General features: G+C 41.2%; 1 protein-coding gene and 1 long non-coding RNA gene across 5 annotated transcripts in view; one reads left to right on the forward strand and one right to left on the reverse strand.

The window, feature by feature from the left end:
* The window catches only part of tyn (trynity), a 44,144-nt gene extending 29,104 nt beyond the window's left edge, over positions 1-15,040 (reverse strand). For 3 of the 4 annotated variants that reach the window (XM_086913920.1, XM_086913919.1, XM_086913918.1), the window contains exon 1: positions 14,739-15,040. The gene's annotated coding sequence lies outside the window, so the exon portion shown is untranslated. The remainder of the gene's footprint in view (positions 1-14,738) is intronic. The other variant, XM_086913921.1, reaches the window with a different exon arrangement.
* Positions 1-17,631, forward strand: part of LOC116415326 (uncharacterized) — a 71,411-nt gene that overhangs the window by 10,237 nt on the left and 43,543 nt on the right. The window lies entirely within an intron of this gene.

The following is a 17,631-nucleotide window of genomic DNA, read 5'->3' on the forward strand; positions in this document are numbered from 1 at the left end:
TCCTCTCGAAAAAAGAGGAAAATGCTCTCCTCGAGCCGGCCTTTCCCCCTCGTTTCACCTTTTTCTCTCCTTTTTGTTTTCGATCGTCTCGCGGGATCGTTATCATTAACTGTCGTTACGCAGATGGTCAACCGTTACTTTTAACGATAAGGAAAAACGACTCTGAAACGAGTTTCAAACGGAGGGGGGATTTTTTTGACGAACAGAGATTTTGCATGTTCGATTGCGAGAACGTGTTTAAAATGTTGGAATAATTGTGTAGAGGATATGTAGTAATTACGACGTTGCGACGATCGTTAAATTTCACGAGTTCCTACGAACTTGTTAATTCCTTTTTTCCCCTTCAAATTTATATTTATATATATATACATACATATAATACGTGAACACGAATTTTCGAAGGATTATTATACCGCATACTGTGAGATTTTGGTTTGAACGTTTGAAATGAGTAGAAAAAAAGAAAATTAATTATCGATAATTTTTATCGATATCCGCATAAAAATTCTGAATCTCGTCTAAAATATCATCCAGCCTTTTTCCTTCGTTCGTTCCACGGGAAGGAAAAGGAGAGAGAGAGAGAGAAAAAAAAAATGACGAAGGAGAAATTCAACCGCGGGTTAACCGCATTAACAGCCCGGAGCTGTTTCGTATCGTTAGGGTAATGCTCCGTTTAACGACCCTCTCTCGAGCCAACAAACGAGAGAGGCGAGCACCCGATCGTTTTTAATGAAACGAACCTCCCTTGAAAATAATCGCGTAGTTAAGGAGCTAATAGACTGCCCCGTCTGGGTGGTCGACACAAGTGACGGTGTCAAGTTGGTCCCAACGAGAAGAATGCATCTATTCCACTCCACATCATCGCTTGTAATTTCAGCGATTTCGTTTCTGCTCGTGTCAGCCATTTTCCTTTTTTTTTTTTTTCTAAACGAGGCTTTGCTTGTGATTTAAAATTTGAGAAATTTATTCCAATTAATGCGTGCTCCGTTTAATAACGTTTAAATAGTTTCAAGTTTTAAGATGATAAATTATCCGTTCTCTTTCCTTATAATTTCTTTAATTAGCTACTTTTTTTTTTTTTTTTTTTTTTTTGCAAAAATATCTTTCATATTTCATTTTACGCTCCACTTTCTCCCCATGGCGTCGTGGAATCTTTAAACGAGGAGAAGAATATTTTCTCGGAAAACTATCTCTAAAAATTATTTCGAAAAAAAAAAATAAAAAAGAAATACAACTTTCGAGATGTTACTTTTGGTTGGTTCTTCGACGAACGAAGGGAAGGAAGGCCTACTTTCGCTCCGAAATTGGCCTTGGACCTGGTTCAGGGTCGGTTGGAATCAGGGTCGAGCAAAAGTTGACCGAGCAACGGTTTATAATCGAGCTACCAAACTAGTCGTTCCGTTTTCATTCATTATGTATACTTCTCATCGATTTATTACGCGACTCACCGTTAAATGTATCGAACGACGTTTGAAATCGACGATTATTTCATCGTATCTTCGTCGATAAGGAAAAGAAATAACGTGACACATTTTTCCATTCCTCGAGGTTGAAGAAACTTTTCAGAATTTTCGTGAAACGTTTTTTATATGTATATTCTCGGCTTATAATAAAAATCTCAAAGTCGATAAATTCGGCAAGAAGCGTTAATTAAACATTCGATATCTTCGAAAAAGTCATCAATTAGAATCTTTCTCCCTCGATCTCGAACCGATCGCAATTAACGGGACGCGAATTTTTATTCGAGGCGAGATTAATATTCGCCGTGTTGTGGCAGCCAGAAATTTATTATTGAGGAAAGAGGGAGAAGGAAGGGAGAGAGAGAGAGAGATTGAAATTTCTGCTCGGTTTTAACGGTATCACGGATACTTCTCTTCGAGATTGCACTCGGCTAAACGACGACCCAATTATCGTATTCCTTCCTCTCAATTAACGAGCGGCCAATTAATTTTTTCGAAAATTAATGAACAAAAAGAAAACTCGAGATAACTATAATAATTTCCTTTCGAAATTATTATTATTATTATTATTGTTATTATATTCCTCGGAAATTTCTTCACTTTCCATTCGTGTTAATAATAAAAAATAAATACAAATTTCGTATTATTTATATAGACAAATAAAAATGTCAATTTATTTATTTATCAGCATGTAGTCTAATTTTATTTTTTCCAAAAAAAAAAAAAAAGAAAAAGAAATAAGAAATATATTCATTAAAATTTATATTGTTCCGCGTAACGATCTTCGTATCGATCTCTTATCTTATACAGATTACAGAGTAAATTGCGAATAATTCGTACAATAATAATAATAATAATGATAATATCATCTTTACAAAAAAATTGTTCAAAGTCGTCCAAAAAGGATCTCCAATCTCTCGTTCCGTTCGTAATTAATTCGGCGAGATGAGAACTTCGTATATATATATATATATATATATATTTGCGACTTGGTATCTCTCTATCTTTGTATCGATGTAGCCGTGAATTAATTCGCAGCGTGTAAGAAGCTGCGGCGGCCATTGAATATTAATGAACACTTTTTTTTCACGAACGGCGTTTTCGATAGTCAAACATAAAATTATACCTGAACCTCTTCGAAAGATGGAACACGTTAGCTGGACCCTGCTCTCTTCTCCCGAGTTGCTAAATTATACGTTGGCGAGGTCGGTGGATCACTTTCTTCCTTTCTTTTTCTTTTTTTTTTTTTTTTTTGCTCCTAATGAAAATATGGTCGATAAAATGGCCCTGGCCGTGATAAACAGCCTCTGATGGGTGGAGCTCGTAAAAAAAACGTCGAATGGAAAGGGGTGGGATAAGGGTTCGAACGAGGCGAACCTCAAATTCCTCTCTTTTTTTCGAATCGACTCGATTCGATGAAATCTTCGATTTCCTGCTGCTTTTCGATCGAATTTACATTTTTTTTTTTTTTTTTTTGCAAAGAAAACTAAGATTTATACAAATTATCGCATAGAGAGGGAATAAAAAAAAAAAAAAGGAAAGATCGAGCAGCCTGTACACAGAATTATAGAGGATCATCCAGTTTCGATTTATCTCGCAGGGACAGAGGCTCGAAAAATATGCTTGATAATCATGGATCCAAGATGAAGTATCGTCCAGCATTTATAAACCTGGAAACCTGTTCTGAAAGTTATCGCGCAAGATACGATATAAAGTTGTAATCTTTATTTCCAACGTGAAAACAATAATTCCCGAATGATGATTAATTCTCAGAAAATTTCTTTTTACACACACACGCGCGCGCGCGCGCACACACACACACACATATATATATGTGTATATTATCCCCGTTACTTACTGCTACATTAGGCAAAAACTTATCTTTGGTGGAAATCTAGTCACGTGACGTAATATGACACGCATTGCCGCCCAACGTAACACCAGCAGCAACGCTAGAAACGATACAATATAACTCTCCTCCTGTGCGAATTCAGAATGTTGAATGTACCAATTCTGGGGCATCGAGTATCGCTTACTCGATGCTTGTGCAATGGTGCCCGCTCTTGTTAGATTTTTATCTCGATTCGTCCGTTAAATCGTGCACGCAACAACAGCGGCGAGGCGAGCTATTTTCCTTATTTTCCTTTAAAAATCGTTCGTACCGCGGTGTCTTTTTCTTTTTCTTTTCTCTCTTTTTCCACGAATAGATTTCATCGAAGCGCGGACACACTTTTAAGAATCACCCTGTATATATAACGGTGCGAGCGGCTGTCGTTAAAGTCGCATTAAAGTCGACAAAGATTGTTCACCTTGTGCCACAGTTATTGCATACAGTTAGGCGCGCATCGCGTGGAATTAGAATCGGCGATTTTATCTTGTTCCTCTCTCTTTCTCTCTCCACGCGGTTCTCGCGTTCGCCTCCTCTCTCTCTCACTCTTTCTCTTTCTCTCCTCCCGCTTCCACGGTTTTATCGCGCAGCTAGGATAGTAGAGGTGTATATAACGGTCTCGAACGATTGTAAATCATGAAATATTCCCGGCAGACGGAACACAATCGGCCACAATGTGTCTAATTGATACAGTTATCTGTTAATTGAAGCCTGGGTTCATGGAATCGTACACCTGATCGCCTCGTTACTCGTGTGATGGATTATATAATAATCGGCAAGTGATACGTCGGCTATTCCTTATTTCGTGGATGGGATTATATTTGTATTTTCGATATTCGAAGTTTCGATGATTTTAATCTATTTCTCCTTCTTTTTTTCATATGATGATATCCATTTTTGCTGCAGAAAATCTTCGCGCAAGAACGAAAAACACGTGCACGTTCTGAGAAACTGTTCGATCCCATCGCTAGTTTCTCTTTTTTCGAAGATCGCATGAATACGATCGATAATTTTTAATCTCAAGCAAGTAAATTCGAAAGGTATTCAAGGAAGAAGGGATATTTCGCGTTCAATTATTCTGTACCCCCTTAAAGAATCGCAGATTCCGTGTTAAATCACGAGATTTATCGCTTCTTACGCGAATATTTCAAACGATTTTAATTATCATAACCTTTTCACATATATCAACGTTTAACATGCGTTTATTTCGCGGATATTAATATATTTGATCAAAAATAAATTAAGACACGTGTACGTAATTAACTGTTTACGATCGTCGTGGTATTTAAACCATATATATTTTGTAACGAGTAATCGGTAAATTCGTGGAACAACATCATAAAATATATCGATCGAGACTTATTTATCTCGACCACACCAATTCTCTCGAAATAGAAATCCTCCAAAAAATATTCCACGAATATTCTCCTTGTTGGATCCTGCCACTTTATATCGCTGAAAAAAAATAGTCAAGAAAAAAATATCGTCAAATTTCATCGCTCCAACCCCCCTCGATTTCTCGATCCATCATCCACGGTGGCGTCGTAAATTCACTACGATTACCATTACGCCCACTTCCAACTTGCTCGAGCTTCGTCGAGGTAATTACTTACTTCGACCCGGGGGCGGGAGGGAGGAATTCGCCCGTTTAGAATGACGTTTAGAAACACGCGTTTTGATACACGATCTATCGGCGGTAGGTCTCGCGATGGAGGAGGATGGAAAAGAGGTGCATCACCGGTGGATCGAATGTTGGAACGTGGGATTGAAATTCGCGATCGCTATCCCACGATTATCATCTTCTTTGCCCGTAAAATGTACCGTTTGTAACGGAGAAGTCGATTCAGCCGTTGCGATTCATCGACAATGTTTATCATCGATCGAAGTAACTCGATTACTATGATTTTCTTCGTCTCTCCCTTATCTTGCATTATTGATTGCAATACTTAATATTTTCATTTAATTTAATATTTCCATTCTAATATATATATATATACATGTAGTAGTACAATTTTTTGTTAAATTGAACTAATCGAGAGCTTTTAATATTAATAATAATTTATGTATATATATATATATATATATATATATATATATATATATATGTTATTATATATATTTATTCGAATCAATTTTTTTTATATTTTATCGTAAATCTCGTTCGAGGTGCGTGAAAAGGAAAAAAAGAGGAGGGGATCTCCTGTGTTAATCAATGAAAATTCTATCGGGTTCGTCGTTCGGTCGACATAATATTTTGAATACCGCTCCTCGGTCGAACGACCGCGCAGTTTTCGAGCAACCGCGAGCACGGAAACACGCTTTTACGATATGCTCGATCAATTTATCGTGAAAATTGATATTTGGTATATTTTTTTTATTGTCTCTCGTTAGTGTTATCGGAGCTTCCTTTTTTTAGAGGTTTCGTTACAAAAAGAATTCACGCAAGATGATATAATTTTTAATATTTTTAATACAAATTTTTCGTATCACGTCGATACGAATGGACCGCGTTGCAACGTTAGATAATTAGGGTTAAGGATGAGATTCTCCCTTTTCGCGTGCATCTTGATCACGTTGTTGAGATTAAAACAAATATACTACTAAACGTCAAATAGACGTTTTAAAAAACATTTTCGCCCACAATTTGTGGCAAAAGACCAACATTTCCATTATTCTTCGGTATTGATATTATACGTAGAAACGAAATCTTCCTACGCCAAAAAGATCCACCATTACTCCACTCCACAACACTTCCTATTCATTACACCGCCCATTCAAACTCACGGTTACTCACGATTACTACCTCGTCCTACATACATACTCCTTCACCTCTGCCCTCTCGCGGTGGCAGCCACGACAGAGCGAGCCACTAGTCGGCGAGAAGTAAACGAGATTCGCAGGGAAATGAAAACAACGGGTTAACGGGAACACCCGTTTCGCCAGGGGAATAAAGGCGAGCGGTGGGCGGCCGCGGCCGTGGCCTCGCCAACACCGATAACTAAGGTCGAGCGTTTCACGGAGTTCATAAGTGTAACGGTGTTCGAACGCAAGCCTCACGATCCTCGGCCGGGAGAAACGGTTACCGTTGCGCGGTCCACAAACGCTCGAACCAATATTCTCCTTCGTGTCCCTCTTTTCCCCTATCCGTCTCCTCCACACCTCTCGTTGCGCGCACTCTATCACGGGCTCACTTAACATACCTCGATCATCGCGCGCCAGAATTCCCCTCCTTTCTTATATTACGCGCATGCGTGAATCGACGACCAATGTAGCGGTGCTTTCGAGCGAACGATGCTCCCCCTAGATTCGAGCCGGTTGAAAGTAACAATGAAGCGATGAAAAAACTGGTTAAAAAAAAAAAAAAAAAACGGTTATTAAGTTATTTTAGTAATGATTTCTCGAAAATTTGAACTAAACTAAAGAGAAATTACGTACACTTCTCTATTAGTTTCATCGCGCTGAAATGAAATTCAAAGAGGCGAGTTAACGAGCCTCGTCGCGATCCCGGAAAAGCGTTCGAGATCGAGGCAACGAGCCACCGTATTCGGTTTATCGAGCGGCGCGTCCCATAAATGGCGGGGATCAACCTTACTGGTGGAGGGAACTTGCGATTCGAGCAAACGTCGAGCCGTTTGATACCTGGCTGAACGGTAATCGGGGTTTTTTTCTCGCGACTACTGCGATAACTCTAACAACCGCTACGTCACGTGGGCGTGGAAATAGGGCATCTCGGGGATCTGTTCTGACCTCGTTCTCCTTTGTTCTTCCCATAGCGCGTACACGAGTCTAATCAGACGTATCGCATCCTTCTCGATTTCTCTTTTTGCAAGGAAAAGAGTTAGCGTGAAAATTATCGTTTCGTGGTAAAGTATATTGGACTCGGTGGATCTCGACCCTGTTCATTGAAAAATAATTCCTGATAATTGGATATCGTCGTTGTAAAAATTTATTACCAATCGTTGAGAAGTAGAAAACGTGAAATATTAATAGCCAAACGAATCGACACCCTTCTTTCCCTCCCTCTCTCCCTCTCTCTCTCTCTCTCTCCTCGTTTGGGTTTTTAAAACAAATAACACGAGAGACACGTTACAAGTCACTCGGGTTAAACAAATAACAATCTCTACGCGCGCATATAAAACCTCTTTCTCTCGGCCGAGTAAACGTGAAATATCAGAAACGTATTATTTCGTATTTTTAGCAAATGGAATACATTTCTCTTCTTTTTTTTTTTTTTTTTTTCACGCCAACACATCCGAATAAAAAGAATCGCTCGAAAGGAAGGAAGAGTTCGTCTTCGTCGGCCGCGATAAATAAATACCTGTGCAACGACGAACGACACCTCGTAACACTTCCTTCCAACGAGTGGCGGCGCTTGATCGGTGAACAGGAACCGGCTTTTTCTTTCCGGCGTTCTTTCCGCGAACGACACGGTTTCGGCCTTCTAACGGGCTGCGGCGAAACGTTGTTCTCGAATCGGATCGATCCGCCCGGATATTCCGCTCTCGTGGTTTTTCAACGCGTGGAGAAAAAAACAACCGGTGGGATACCATTTTTTCGTTCGAGAACAACGACGGATAATGTAATTGATTCCCTGGATTGTATAATCGTTTCTCACAGAAGATTTAATTTATAGATATAACGCGTTTTATAACTCGTGCAACCGTTATAAGTCGAAATGTTTTTTCCCTTTAATAACTGTTCCTCCGAGATTTTTTTAATTAAAAAAATTTTCTGACTAAGACTCTTCATCGTAATTTATCGATGGAAATAATTTTTAATTCTAACATTCGAATGTTCGAAAGAGATGGATGGATGGGGGGGAAATTGAAGAAATCTGGAAACAACGAGAGGAGCAAAGTGTGTTTTCAGTGCAGTGGGGCGGGCGAAACCGGATCGAAGACCGGTAGAACCGTTTTACCCAACATATTTGGCCCAAAGCTTACGAGCGAGGGTGGTTCGAAAGAAACTTCTAAAATTCTTCGAAAATAAGTCACGATACACTCGGAGGATAAAGTGTATTACTCGTATAATATAATATTTATCGGCGCGCGATTTTTAAAAAAAAAAAAATTAAACAGATTAGGTAATAATTGTAATTATAAATAAAATCGCGAAGATTATCCCGAGAGAGAATATCTGGGAATAGTTAACGAGTATATTTCACAATTCATTAACCTCTTAACTGTTTTACCAATAGAACATATAATTACCTAGTCGTAAAGACGATTATTTGTATTATGGTAAGTGTTATTCTTCTGTTGCATAGGTCGTTGTCGAGAATTAGAGGAAAAAAAAAAAAGGAAAAAAGTATACTCGAAGATTTCGATTTTTTAATCTTTTAATCAGAACACGTTTTTTTTTTTCTAAAAAATAGAATAAGTTAAAAAAAAAAAGGAAATCTCGAAGGAGAACACCGTTTCGAAATTTCGATTCGAAAAAGTGAATCCAAATGTGATATATTATCGAAATACAATTGTATCGAAAACGAGTTGTGCAATAGTTGTTTTATATTATAATGGATGTCCGCGCCGATATTAATTATGCACTACGTGCGAAACAGGCCTAAGGGCACGGCTTGTTACGGAGGACGGTTAAGAGGGATAGGCCGTGCCTTCTGGTTCATTGATCCTTCTTCGTACGCTCCTCGATTTAACGATTGAGCCAACCAGATGGTATTAACCAGATCGGCAAAAGTGGTCGTGCTCTCGAGAGGACCGATTATCCCTCCGTGTATCACATCAAATTACACGTGATATTTTCTTTTCTCTCTTTCTTTTTGAAACCGAAATCTCCTCTCATTCGTTATCTCATTTTCAGAAAATGGCAATTTTTCAAGAGTTTGCGATTTTTTTGTGTCGATTTTAATAATTTGGAAGTTGAGTTGAATTCATCCTCGTGAAAAAATCTGGAGAAGATAGGAAGAAGAGAGAAAATAGGTGAAAGAGAATTTCCAACCTAATTTTCTCCCCCGCCACTTTCAAAAAAGTTATATTAGTTTATAATTATAAAGTATAATTGCTTTCTCGCTTGGAACACAATAGTAATAATAATATCTGCATCCAAGGAGAGCTCCTCTAAACAATTAAAATGCATACGTTCCCAGATACCTTGTACATACAACAAACGAGAGAAATTATCCGAATCGCTCGAAAGTTAAAACTTTTTCCCTCTCCTTTCATGGAGTTTTATTTTATTTCCCGAGAGGAGAGATAATTCTATTTTTAGACGAAGAGATACGGCGAAGGGATAGCGTTTTTCCTCGCCCGTAATCGCAAGGAAATGCCGACGATAGCCGACGGACGAATCATTAAAGGCTGAACCGAGTGAATCGAACAGATGCGCCTACACTATCTGTGCAGTATGGCCAGGAAGTGGCTTTAAAACGTGCTAAGTGTTCGATAATGAGCTGTCGCCTCTCCTTCCCTCCCGCTTTTTCTTTCTCTCGCCGAGTTCGTTCCCCTTTACGAATAACGCCTCCTCCTCGCCTCCAACGAATAATCCCAATTTTTCGCCTTTTATTAAATCTTTATCATCGTTTAGGGCTAGACAAGTGTGATCGGAGCAAGTATTTCGAGATTACGTATTATTTATTTTTTCGATAAACAGTGTTGTCGCCGCGTAAAATTGAAATTATTATTCTCTCGTGTATGTAACGCTCATTCCATTTCCACTCGATATTACTCGACTCCACTGATCGATCCTCTTCCCATTTGTATCGACGATTCCGCCGCTCGGTCGATAAAGACGGTGGTGTGTTTTAGAGAACTAATCGTTGGCCGAGTAATTGGTTTCCCCTTCGCTTCCTTTTCACTTTCCCGCCGACGCTTTACCTTCTTCCTTTCGACCGTGTACACACGCGCAAATTACGAGTTAGAAATTGAGCGTTACTGATTAAGGGCGGAAGAGATAGCAGAGATAGAACGGAGGATATTGTTCGAGGATATTGTTAGCCGTAATGAGAGAGGGCTTTAAATGCATTCTCTTTACGCTCGTATCCTCCTTCAACCTTGAATTTTTCGACGATTATTTCTATTTCGGAAAAAGATTCATTATATACGCGCTCTTTCAATTATTTTCAAAGTTTATATGTAATAACGATCACAACTTAATCCTCTTGATAATAATTTCGAATTATGAAGTAACAAAAAACGAATATTTCCAATGATTCCAAGATGATTCCAGCTTAACCTCCGATGCTCTTCGATCGATCCTGGACGATTTGGAGAAACGATCCATTTTTCTCCATTCTTTCTTTCTTTCTCGTTATCAAAGCAACTCGATCGAAGAAAAACTTGATGCGCGCATGTGTCGGGCCTGTTAATCACGGGATAAACACACCACGGTCGTAATACATCCGTTACGTTCCACGCAATTTCTAAACCTTATGGATCCCTGCTCATTGTTCGCAAATGAGAATTCGTTCGACTCTCCGGCAACCGGTCGTTCGTTACGACATTCCACGCGTGTCACTTATGAATCCCTGACATCCGTTATGCGGTTCACATATATCTTCGAACGACTGACGGGTCGCCGTTTCCATTCCAGTGGTTGATCGGATCATCCAAACTCTTTCCATCTGATATCCATTACCAGAGACCGTTCAACCATTTTTCGTTATACGCATAATAGTTGGCGCGAGAAAATGAAATTAAGTGCAAAAAGAAAACTGATTATCCCGATTATGTATGCATTTCTAGACAAAAGCCACGGAACAAATCGATTCGATCCAGAGATACCCTTTGAAACGGAAAGAAAAAAGGAACGCCTCTCCTCTCCTCTACCCCTCTTTAAATTTTCATACAGAACAAACCCCTTTCGATATTCGCGAGAAATGTGGACGCACCTGTGCTCCCTTCACGCTCGAAACGCACGAGATAGCATAGGCCGGTTCCAGGAGAGTATTTTCGCGGGGGATAAAATCACGAGAGTGGAGGAGAAGGGGATGTAGAAGGAGAGAGGCGAGATGCGCGGCGGCATGAGAGATTGGCGAGAGATGGTCAGGGCCGTAGGCATGGTCGTGGCGGGGTCAACGGCCAGGCGGCGCCTGCAAGATCGGCCGGCATCGGCGGGATAGTGGGGCAGGTCGCGAGTCCGGGGAAAAAGGGGGGGAAAGAAAGAGGGGGGAAAAAAAAAGGAAAGAAAGAAAAAAGGAAGGAGAGGAAGGAGGAGAATGAAGGCGAAGATACGCGAGGCGCGAATGAATGGAAAAAAAGGGCGCGCTTGTCGCCCCCAGGAGGAGACGAGACGCCCCTATCTCGCGGGCGTGGCTCGTCCCCGCTTTTTCGTTTTTCTCCGGCGCTTATTATTATCTCGGGAGGGATCGAGATCGGTGTTGGGGCGATAATCGGGGCGGGGAGGCGCTTGTCAGAGGCAATTAAGCCGCGTGACTTGGGTGGCACGGGTGCCATTTTTTTAAGGGTGCCATTTTTTTAAGGGTGCCATTTTTTTAGGGTGCCATTTTTTAAGGGTGCCATTTTTTAAGGGTGCCATTTTTATGGATTATTTCAATTGTTTCAATCGGGTTGAAAGAGAGAGATTTCTCGTAGATATAAAATATATATAAGATCTTGTTATAATCGACTTTATCAATTTTCGAAAATTAAGAGTTTGAAAAGCAGCGGGAGGAAGGATCCCCCGCATCTTCAAGTTCGTTCAACTTTGTTGCTGCGGGGTGACGCGGTGGCGGTGAACCCGGCGTGATTCGTGGCTGCGATAAAAGCGAGAAACGAGTCCGTGCCGAGAGAAAAGTATAGAGAAACGATCGCCACCGATGATGATCGCTTTGATGATGATGGTACCCGGTGATGATGAAGGGAGTTCGTCACGGCAGGCCAAGCTTCCTCGCCCCTCTCCTCGCGTTTGCGTCGTCCACGGTTAACCTTCCGTTCCAAGTTCGAAGTTTCGAAGAAGGAAGAAAGAGTCCGCTCGGATGCTGCGTCAGATCCCGGAGACACGAATTCAAGCGTTTCCTCATTTTTTTTTTTTTTTTTCTTTTGCAATCGTTTCAGCAAAACGCGCTTCGTCATTTAAATACAGGTGTTCCAAGTGTTTTTTCCCCCAAGATTACCAAGATTGGTTCTAAATATAAAAAGTCGAAGAAGAAAACGTTTTCAAAATGTTTCTCGCGAAATCCTATTAAAGAGATTAAATCTGCGACGAATAATATTCGTCTCGTTCCCATTTTCGTTGTAATAAAACGCACATCTTATACATTAATAACACCTGAACAAGTCTAAAACTGGTCCCCCGTAATAATAGAACTCTCGAGGCTTTAATTTTCAAATTATTAACTCCATCATATATAATCCAAATCGTATACTTCTTCGTTATTTCTTATTCCTTCGAGACGAGCTTTGGCGCGCTAATACCACGTCTCATTGTTTTTCTCAGACGTTGTTGTTTAATCAAGGATTCTTTCTTCGCGGCGCAAGACGTGCGTGACACAAACGTAATTAAGCGCGCTCCGAGTTACGCAATTAAATATACACACTCGCCCCATGATTTAATGGTTGTTGAACTTTTTCGTGCGAGCTCGAAGCTTCTTTGGAACGTTTCCGCTCACCAATTACACTTTCCTTCGGATCCGCCCACACCATTGTTTCCACCGAGGATTTCGTTACTCGAGAGACGGGTTTTCTCTGAGTTTACCCTGAAACTGTCCGTGCTCCATCCTCCTCCTCCTCCCTTTGAGCCAATAAAACAAGTCGTATCGTTGCTCTCTCAACTGTTTTTCACTCTCTCGAAAGAGAGAAAGAGATAATCGACGACACTGTTCAGCCACAACCACTTCCTCCGTTCGATGATTCGTAATCTTTGGCACGCGGAATAACGACGCACTCTTGGCTGGATACACGCGTACCGCCTCTTCTGGCATTGAACTCACCGCGCTTCGAGCGCGGCTCCACGTTGGGAAAGGCGCACCTGCTCGCCCAAGATTCCATCTTTTTTTTCTTTTTTTTTTTTCTCCCTCTTTCTTTTCTTTCTCTGAGAACGATCTCGTCCGTTTTTATCTTATTTTTACTTTTTCTTTTTTTTTTTTTTTACAAAATTATTACGAGGAAAGTGAAAAGTTTATTTTTTGGCTTGGTTGCTGCGTTATAAGTTTCATAAATATATACACAACATCTTCGATTTTAAAGAGAAAGAGAAGATGAACGGTAGACACATTTTTGGTCAAGAGTGTATAAAATATATATTTGTGAAAACCTGATATTATTAATTCAGTTGAAAAATATATGATATTCTTTTCGTAGCTATTTATTTGGAATTGTGTTATTGGGCGGGTCGACGGACTCGTGACACGGTACCAGCATGAATATTCGGCCGGTGTCGCGGGCCGACACGAAATCGACTACCTGCCAGGAATAACGAACGATTCGAACGTTACTCGAGATGACTCAAATACTCGATCAATTTTTAGTCTGACCTAGAATCGATAATTGCCATTTTTATTCGATTCACATCGCTCGAACGAATCGAACGATAAGAAGAATGAAAAAAGATTAGCAACGAAATCAAATCCTTGGAGCAAAATCTTGGAATCGGTTCGGCTGGGTTTAGCCGGCGATTCGAACGCGCGGTGAAACGAGAATGGCTGTGAAACGCGTTTTATGCGCGGCTTCGTTCGATATTACGGGTCTCGGCCGTTGCCCAACACGCGGCCCTGACTTTGAACCGCGCTCGACTCTCACCGTGGGAATGGCGACCACGAGGCGTCGAGCTCGCCAACTTTTATTCGCCCCGATCGATCATCCTTCTTCGCCATCGCCTTTTTCTAATTTGCTCTCCTTTGCTTCTTCCTTACAAACCGTTGATCCCGGGCACCAATAATTATATTTCTTCTCTTTTTTTCGTTAAGAAAATTTCATCCAATTACTCGAATCGATCGATTTTAATCCATTCGAGGAAGGAATTCAACGTTCAAAGTACGTTGAATTTCGAATGGGGAAACTTATTTTTTCTTTTTATAGTTTGGATCGAATTTTGGAATACTTTCGCGATTAATTTGTTAATCCGCGAATCTGAATCTGATAAGAGCAACGGCGAGGAAGATTCTTGTCACGGTTTTTCATCACTTCGCACTCGATAAGATCAATCAAATCTTGCAAGGATAACGACAAGTTCGGTTACAAATATTTGTTTTCGAAGAAAAGAAGCATCGATCGTTACAATTTACATAGCTTACAAAAACCGTGTCTGTCGAAAGGGTGTGAATCGAATCCAAAGGGAGATCGTTTCGACCGGCTCGTCTCCTCCCACCCTTTTTTCTCTCTCCTCAAGAATCCTCGTCACCGTCTACGCGCACTCGTAGAATCCCATCACCTCGATCTCCTCCTCTCCTCCTCCTCCTCCTGCACCAAATGAAAGAAACACTTTTGGTACCCACGTACCTTGAACGGAAATCCTCAACACGTTCCTCCTGTCCTTCTCTCTTCGGTTCACCAGCTCTCCTCTCCCTTATCACTCTCTTCTTATCACTAAGACTTGGGAGAGGAAACGACGATCTTTGGGGGAAGGGAAAGGGATCTCGGAAAGGAGAGAATCACCGAAGAAAGAGGTGTTCACCGGTCGATCGATCTCTAATCACACGCGATTGTTACTCCTCTCTTTCTCGAGATTGGTCGAAAAAAAAAAGAGCCAAAAAAAAAAAAAACGTTCCTGGTGGCTGGACTGTCGGCACGGCTCTGTCTTCGAGGCGGCGCATCGGGCTCACTTTATAAACGGAGCCGGCCGGGTGGTGGACGCGTTCGTTTGCCGTTTAAACGTGGCCGCCGATTGGCCGCGCTCGTATAAACGAGGCGCGTGATTGGCCACGGGACGTAGCGGTACCGTGGCTCCATCCGAGGGGGATCCCTGCTCGCGGCCACCGATGTTTCCGCGCCTTTCTCTCTCTCTTTCTCCTCCTCCTGTTGTCTTTCGCCTTTCGACTCCCCTTCTCTCTTCCCCCCTCCTAAGATCCAGTATAGGCTGGTCACCTGGCGTAATTAGGGAACAGTGACATTTTACCGTTTTTCTCCATCTTTCTCTCTTCCCGTCCGCGCACTCTTTTTTCCAAGTTTACATCGAATTAGATATTACGATATTCGTCGATTCGATATATCAAAGAAGAGAATTGATCTGAGATTTCGTCGAAATGAATGTTTTTTCAATGTCGAGGTAAGAAAAAGATTTTCTCCAAGATTTTCTGCGGAAAACTCTCGAGGCTATTCATCGGGGGATTCATCCCTGTAAGGGCAAGCAAGAAAGAAAAAAAAAAAGATCGATCGATCACTCGTAAGATATCGTTCGTTGTAACGCGGATTAATATCCGTTGGTTGGCTTAGCCAAAAGGGGACGAGATTTTTCCAAGATCGATCAAAAGATGCAGGAAGCGGTGGATCGAGTCGAGGCAATAAGCAAGATTAATTCGGTGGCTTAAGACGCCCCCCAAGAGATTAGAAATCGTGGATTTTCCAGCAATCCTACGAGATTCTTTCGCGATCACTTTTTTACTGGATCACTTTTATATTTTCGAGTAGCTGTTAGAAGAACAACGAACTCTTTTTCTTCATCAACGCCCGGCTAAACACACGCTCGAATTACTTTCGTTCCGAATGCATCTCGATCTCGATCGAGGCGGAAAATCAGCGAGATTCCACGGAAGCTGGATACCATTCGATACGAATACAGTTGTTTCAGTAATGTCGGCTCCCTGCTAACAAGGCGGGCCGTTAAGTGGAGCCGAGGAGGGTAGCGTAACGACGCGCTCGGCCGGCGGCGCGTGTGCACGCAACTCCGCATAATTTCCATTCAGATAGACCACCACCACCTAAATAAACATAACTGTCGTTGTAAACCGGCTGTACCCTCAACACGGCCATTCTCATGGGAAACTGTATCGATCGAATGAAACCACTTCTCTTTCTCGATCCTCTTGTTAAATTTTCCATCGATGTTTCGATCTCGAGGGTTGAGCTTGGAAAATGGTGGATCATGGAGCGAAGGTGTACAGTTAGGGGGGAGAGTGATTTGCATGGCTCGTGCCAAGTTAGATCACCGAGCATAAAACGCTACAGTTAGGCACTTAGGGTAACCAGTGGCGCTGATTTCGGCCGATTGTTTTCCACGGTTCTCTTCATGGTCGGTGGCCACGCTTGTCGCAAACCTGTTCCGCGAACAGGTCGTTTCTTCGTGGAGAAAAAAAAAAAAGAAATGGAGAGATTATAACCCTTTGGTGGATCCGTCCTGTTCATTGATTTCGTCAAGCAGCGTTATTATTGATAATAAGTATTATTATCAGTCGACGCTTTCCCCTGAAAAATCTCATATTCTTAACCTACCGACATTTCATGTATACCTATTCCTACCATGAGCAAAGAAAACATTTGTATCTTGATATAGAAAGGGATTAATTGGATATTAAACAAAATATTTTTCTGGTGCTACAATAATCGGTTATATCTACACCGAATTTCGTGCTATTGCCATATGGCGATACAAGATAATTTGTGTTTGACGATCGTGAATCCTGATCGTAAGATGAATTTGTCGTAGATTAATGTGCGAGGCAGAAGACGGAATATTCGATCAAACGAACCGACTACACCGCCAAAATTAATATCGGTAACCGGTCACGCAGTGTGTCTCCATCTTCTTCTTCCTCTTCTTCTTCCTCCTTCTCGAGATACCAGAGTCACGCGAAACGATTTACACGCGTCGCGTGTTTAATTAACGACACGAGCTGTCCCAGGAACGCGAGGAGAGTCTTGCTTAGAGTATCGAGTGGTGGAGGGTCGCGTTAATAAAGAACGATTAGGAAGGGCGAGGAAGCCGTGGAGATGGTTTTCTTCCAATCGTTTCCTCCTCGAACTTGTTTCTCTCTCTCGTTGGAAGGAAGAAAGGAAAATCATTATTCGACAGAGAAATTTTTACTCGAGCAAATTTTTTTAAACGAGTTTCTTTAGACGAATAGGTTTCTATAAATTAAATACACTACTCGCACTATTTCGCTAGAAAAATGAGCTAAAAACTATATTATTATTCTACAAAAAGATTGGAACAGATCCAATTGAATTTGTACTGAAGGCAGCTCCCTCTTAATTCGTTAATAAAAAACGAGTTCTTATATATTTCAACGCGATTAGAATCAAGGCATCACCTCGTAAGATTAATAATTAAAAATTTCCTTCCGTTTATCACGCTGGCCCCAAACGATTTTTCCGTCCTCCGAACCCTTTTCACGACACCCACCTGGTCGATCGATCGACTCATCGATCGTAAATCGAGGCCAAGCTCTGTCGAATT

This window comes from Apis florea, unplaced genomic scaffold (assembly GCF_048593485.1).
Source record: "Apis florea isolate Af1SG1 unplaced genomic scaffold, ASM4859348v1 contig_3517_pilon, whole genome shotgun sequence".
Taxonomy (NCBI): Eukaryota; Metazoa; Arthropoda; class Insecta; order Hymenoptera; family Apidae; genus Apis; species Apis florea.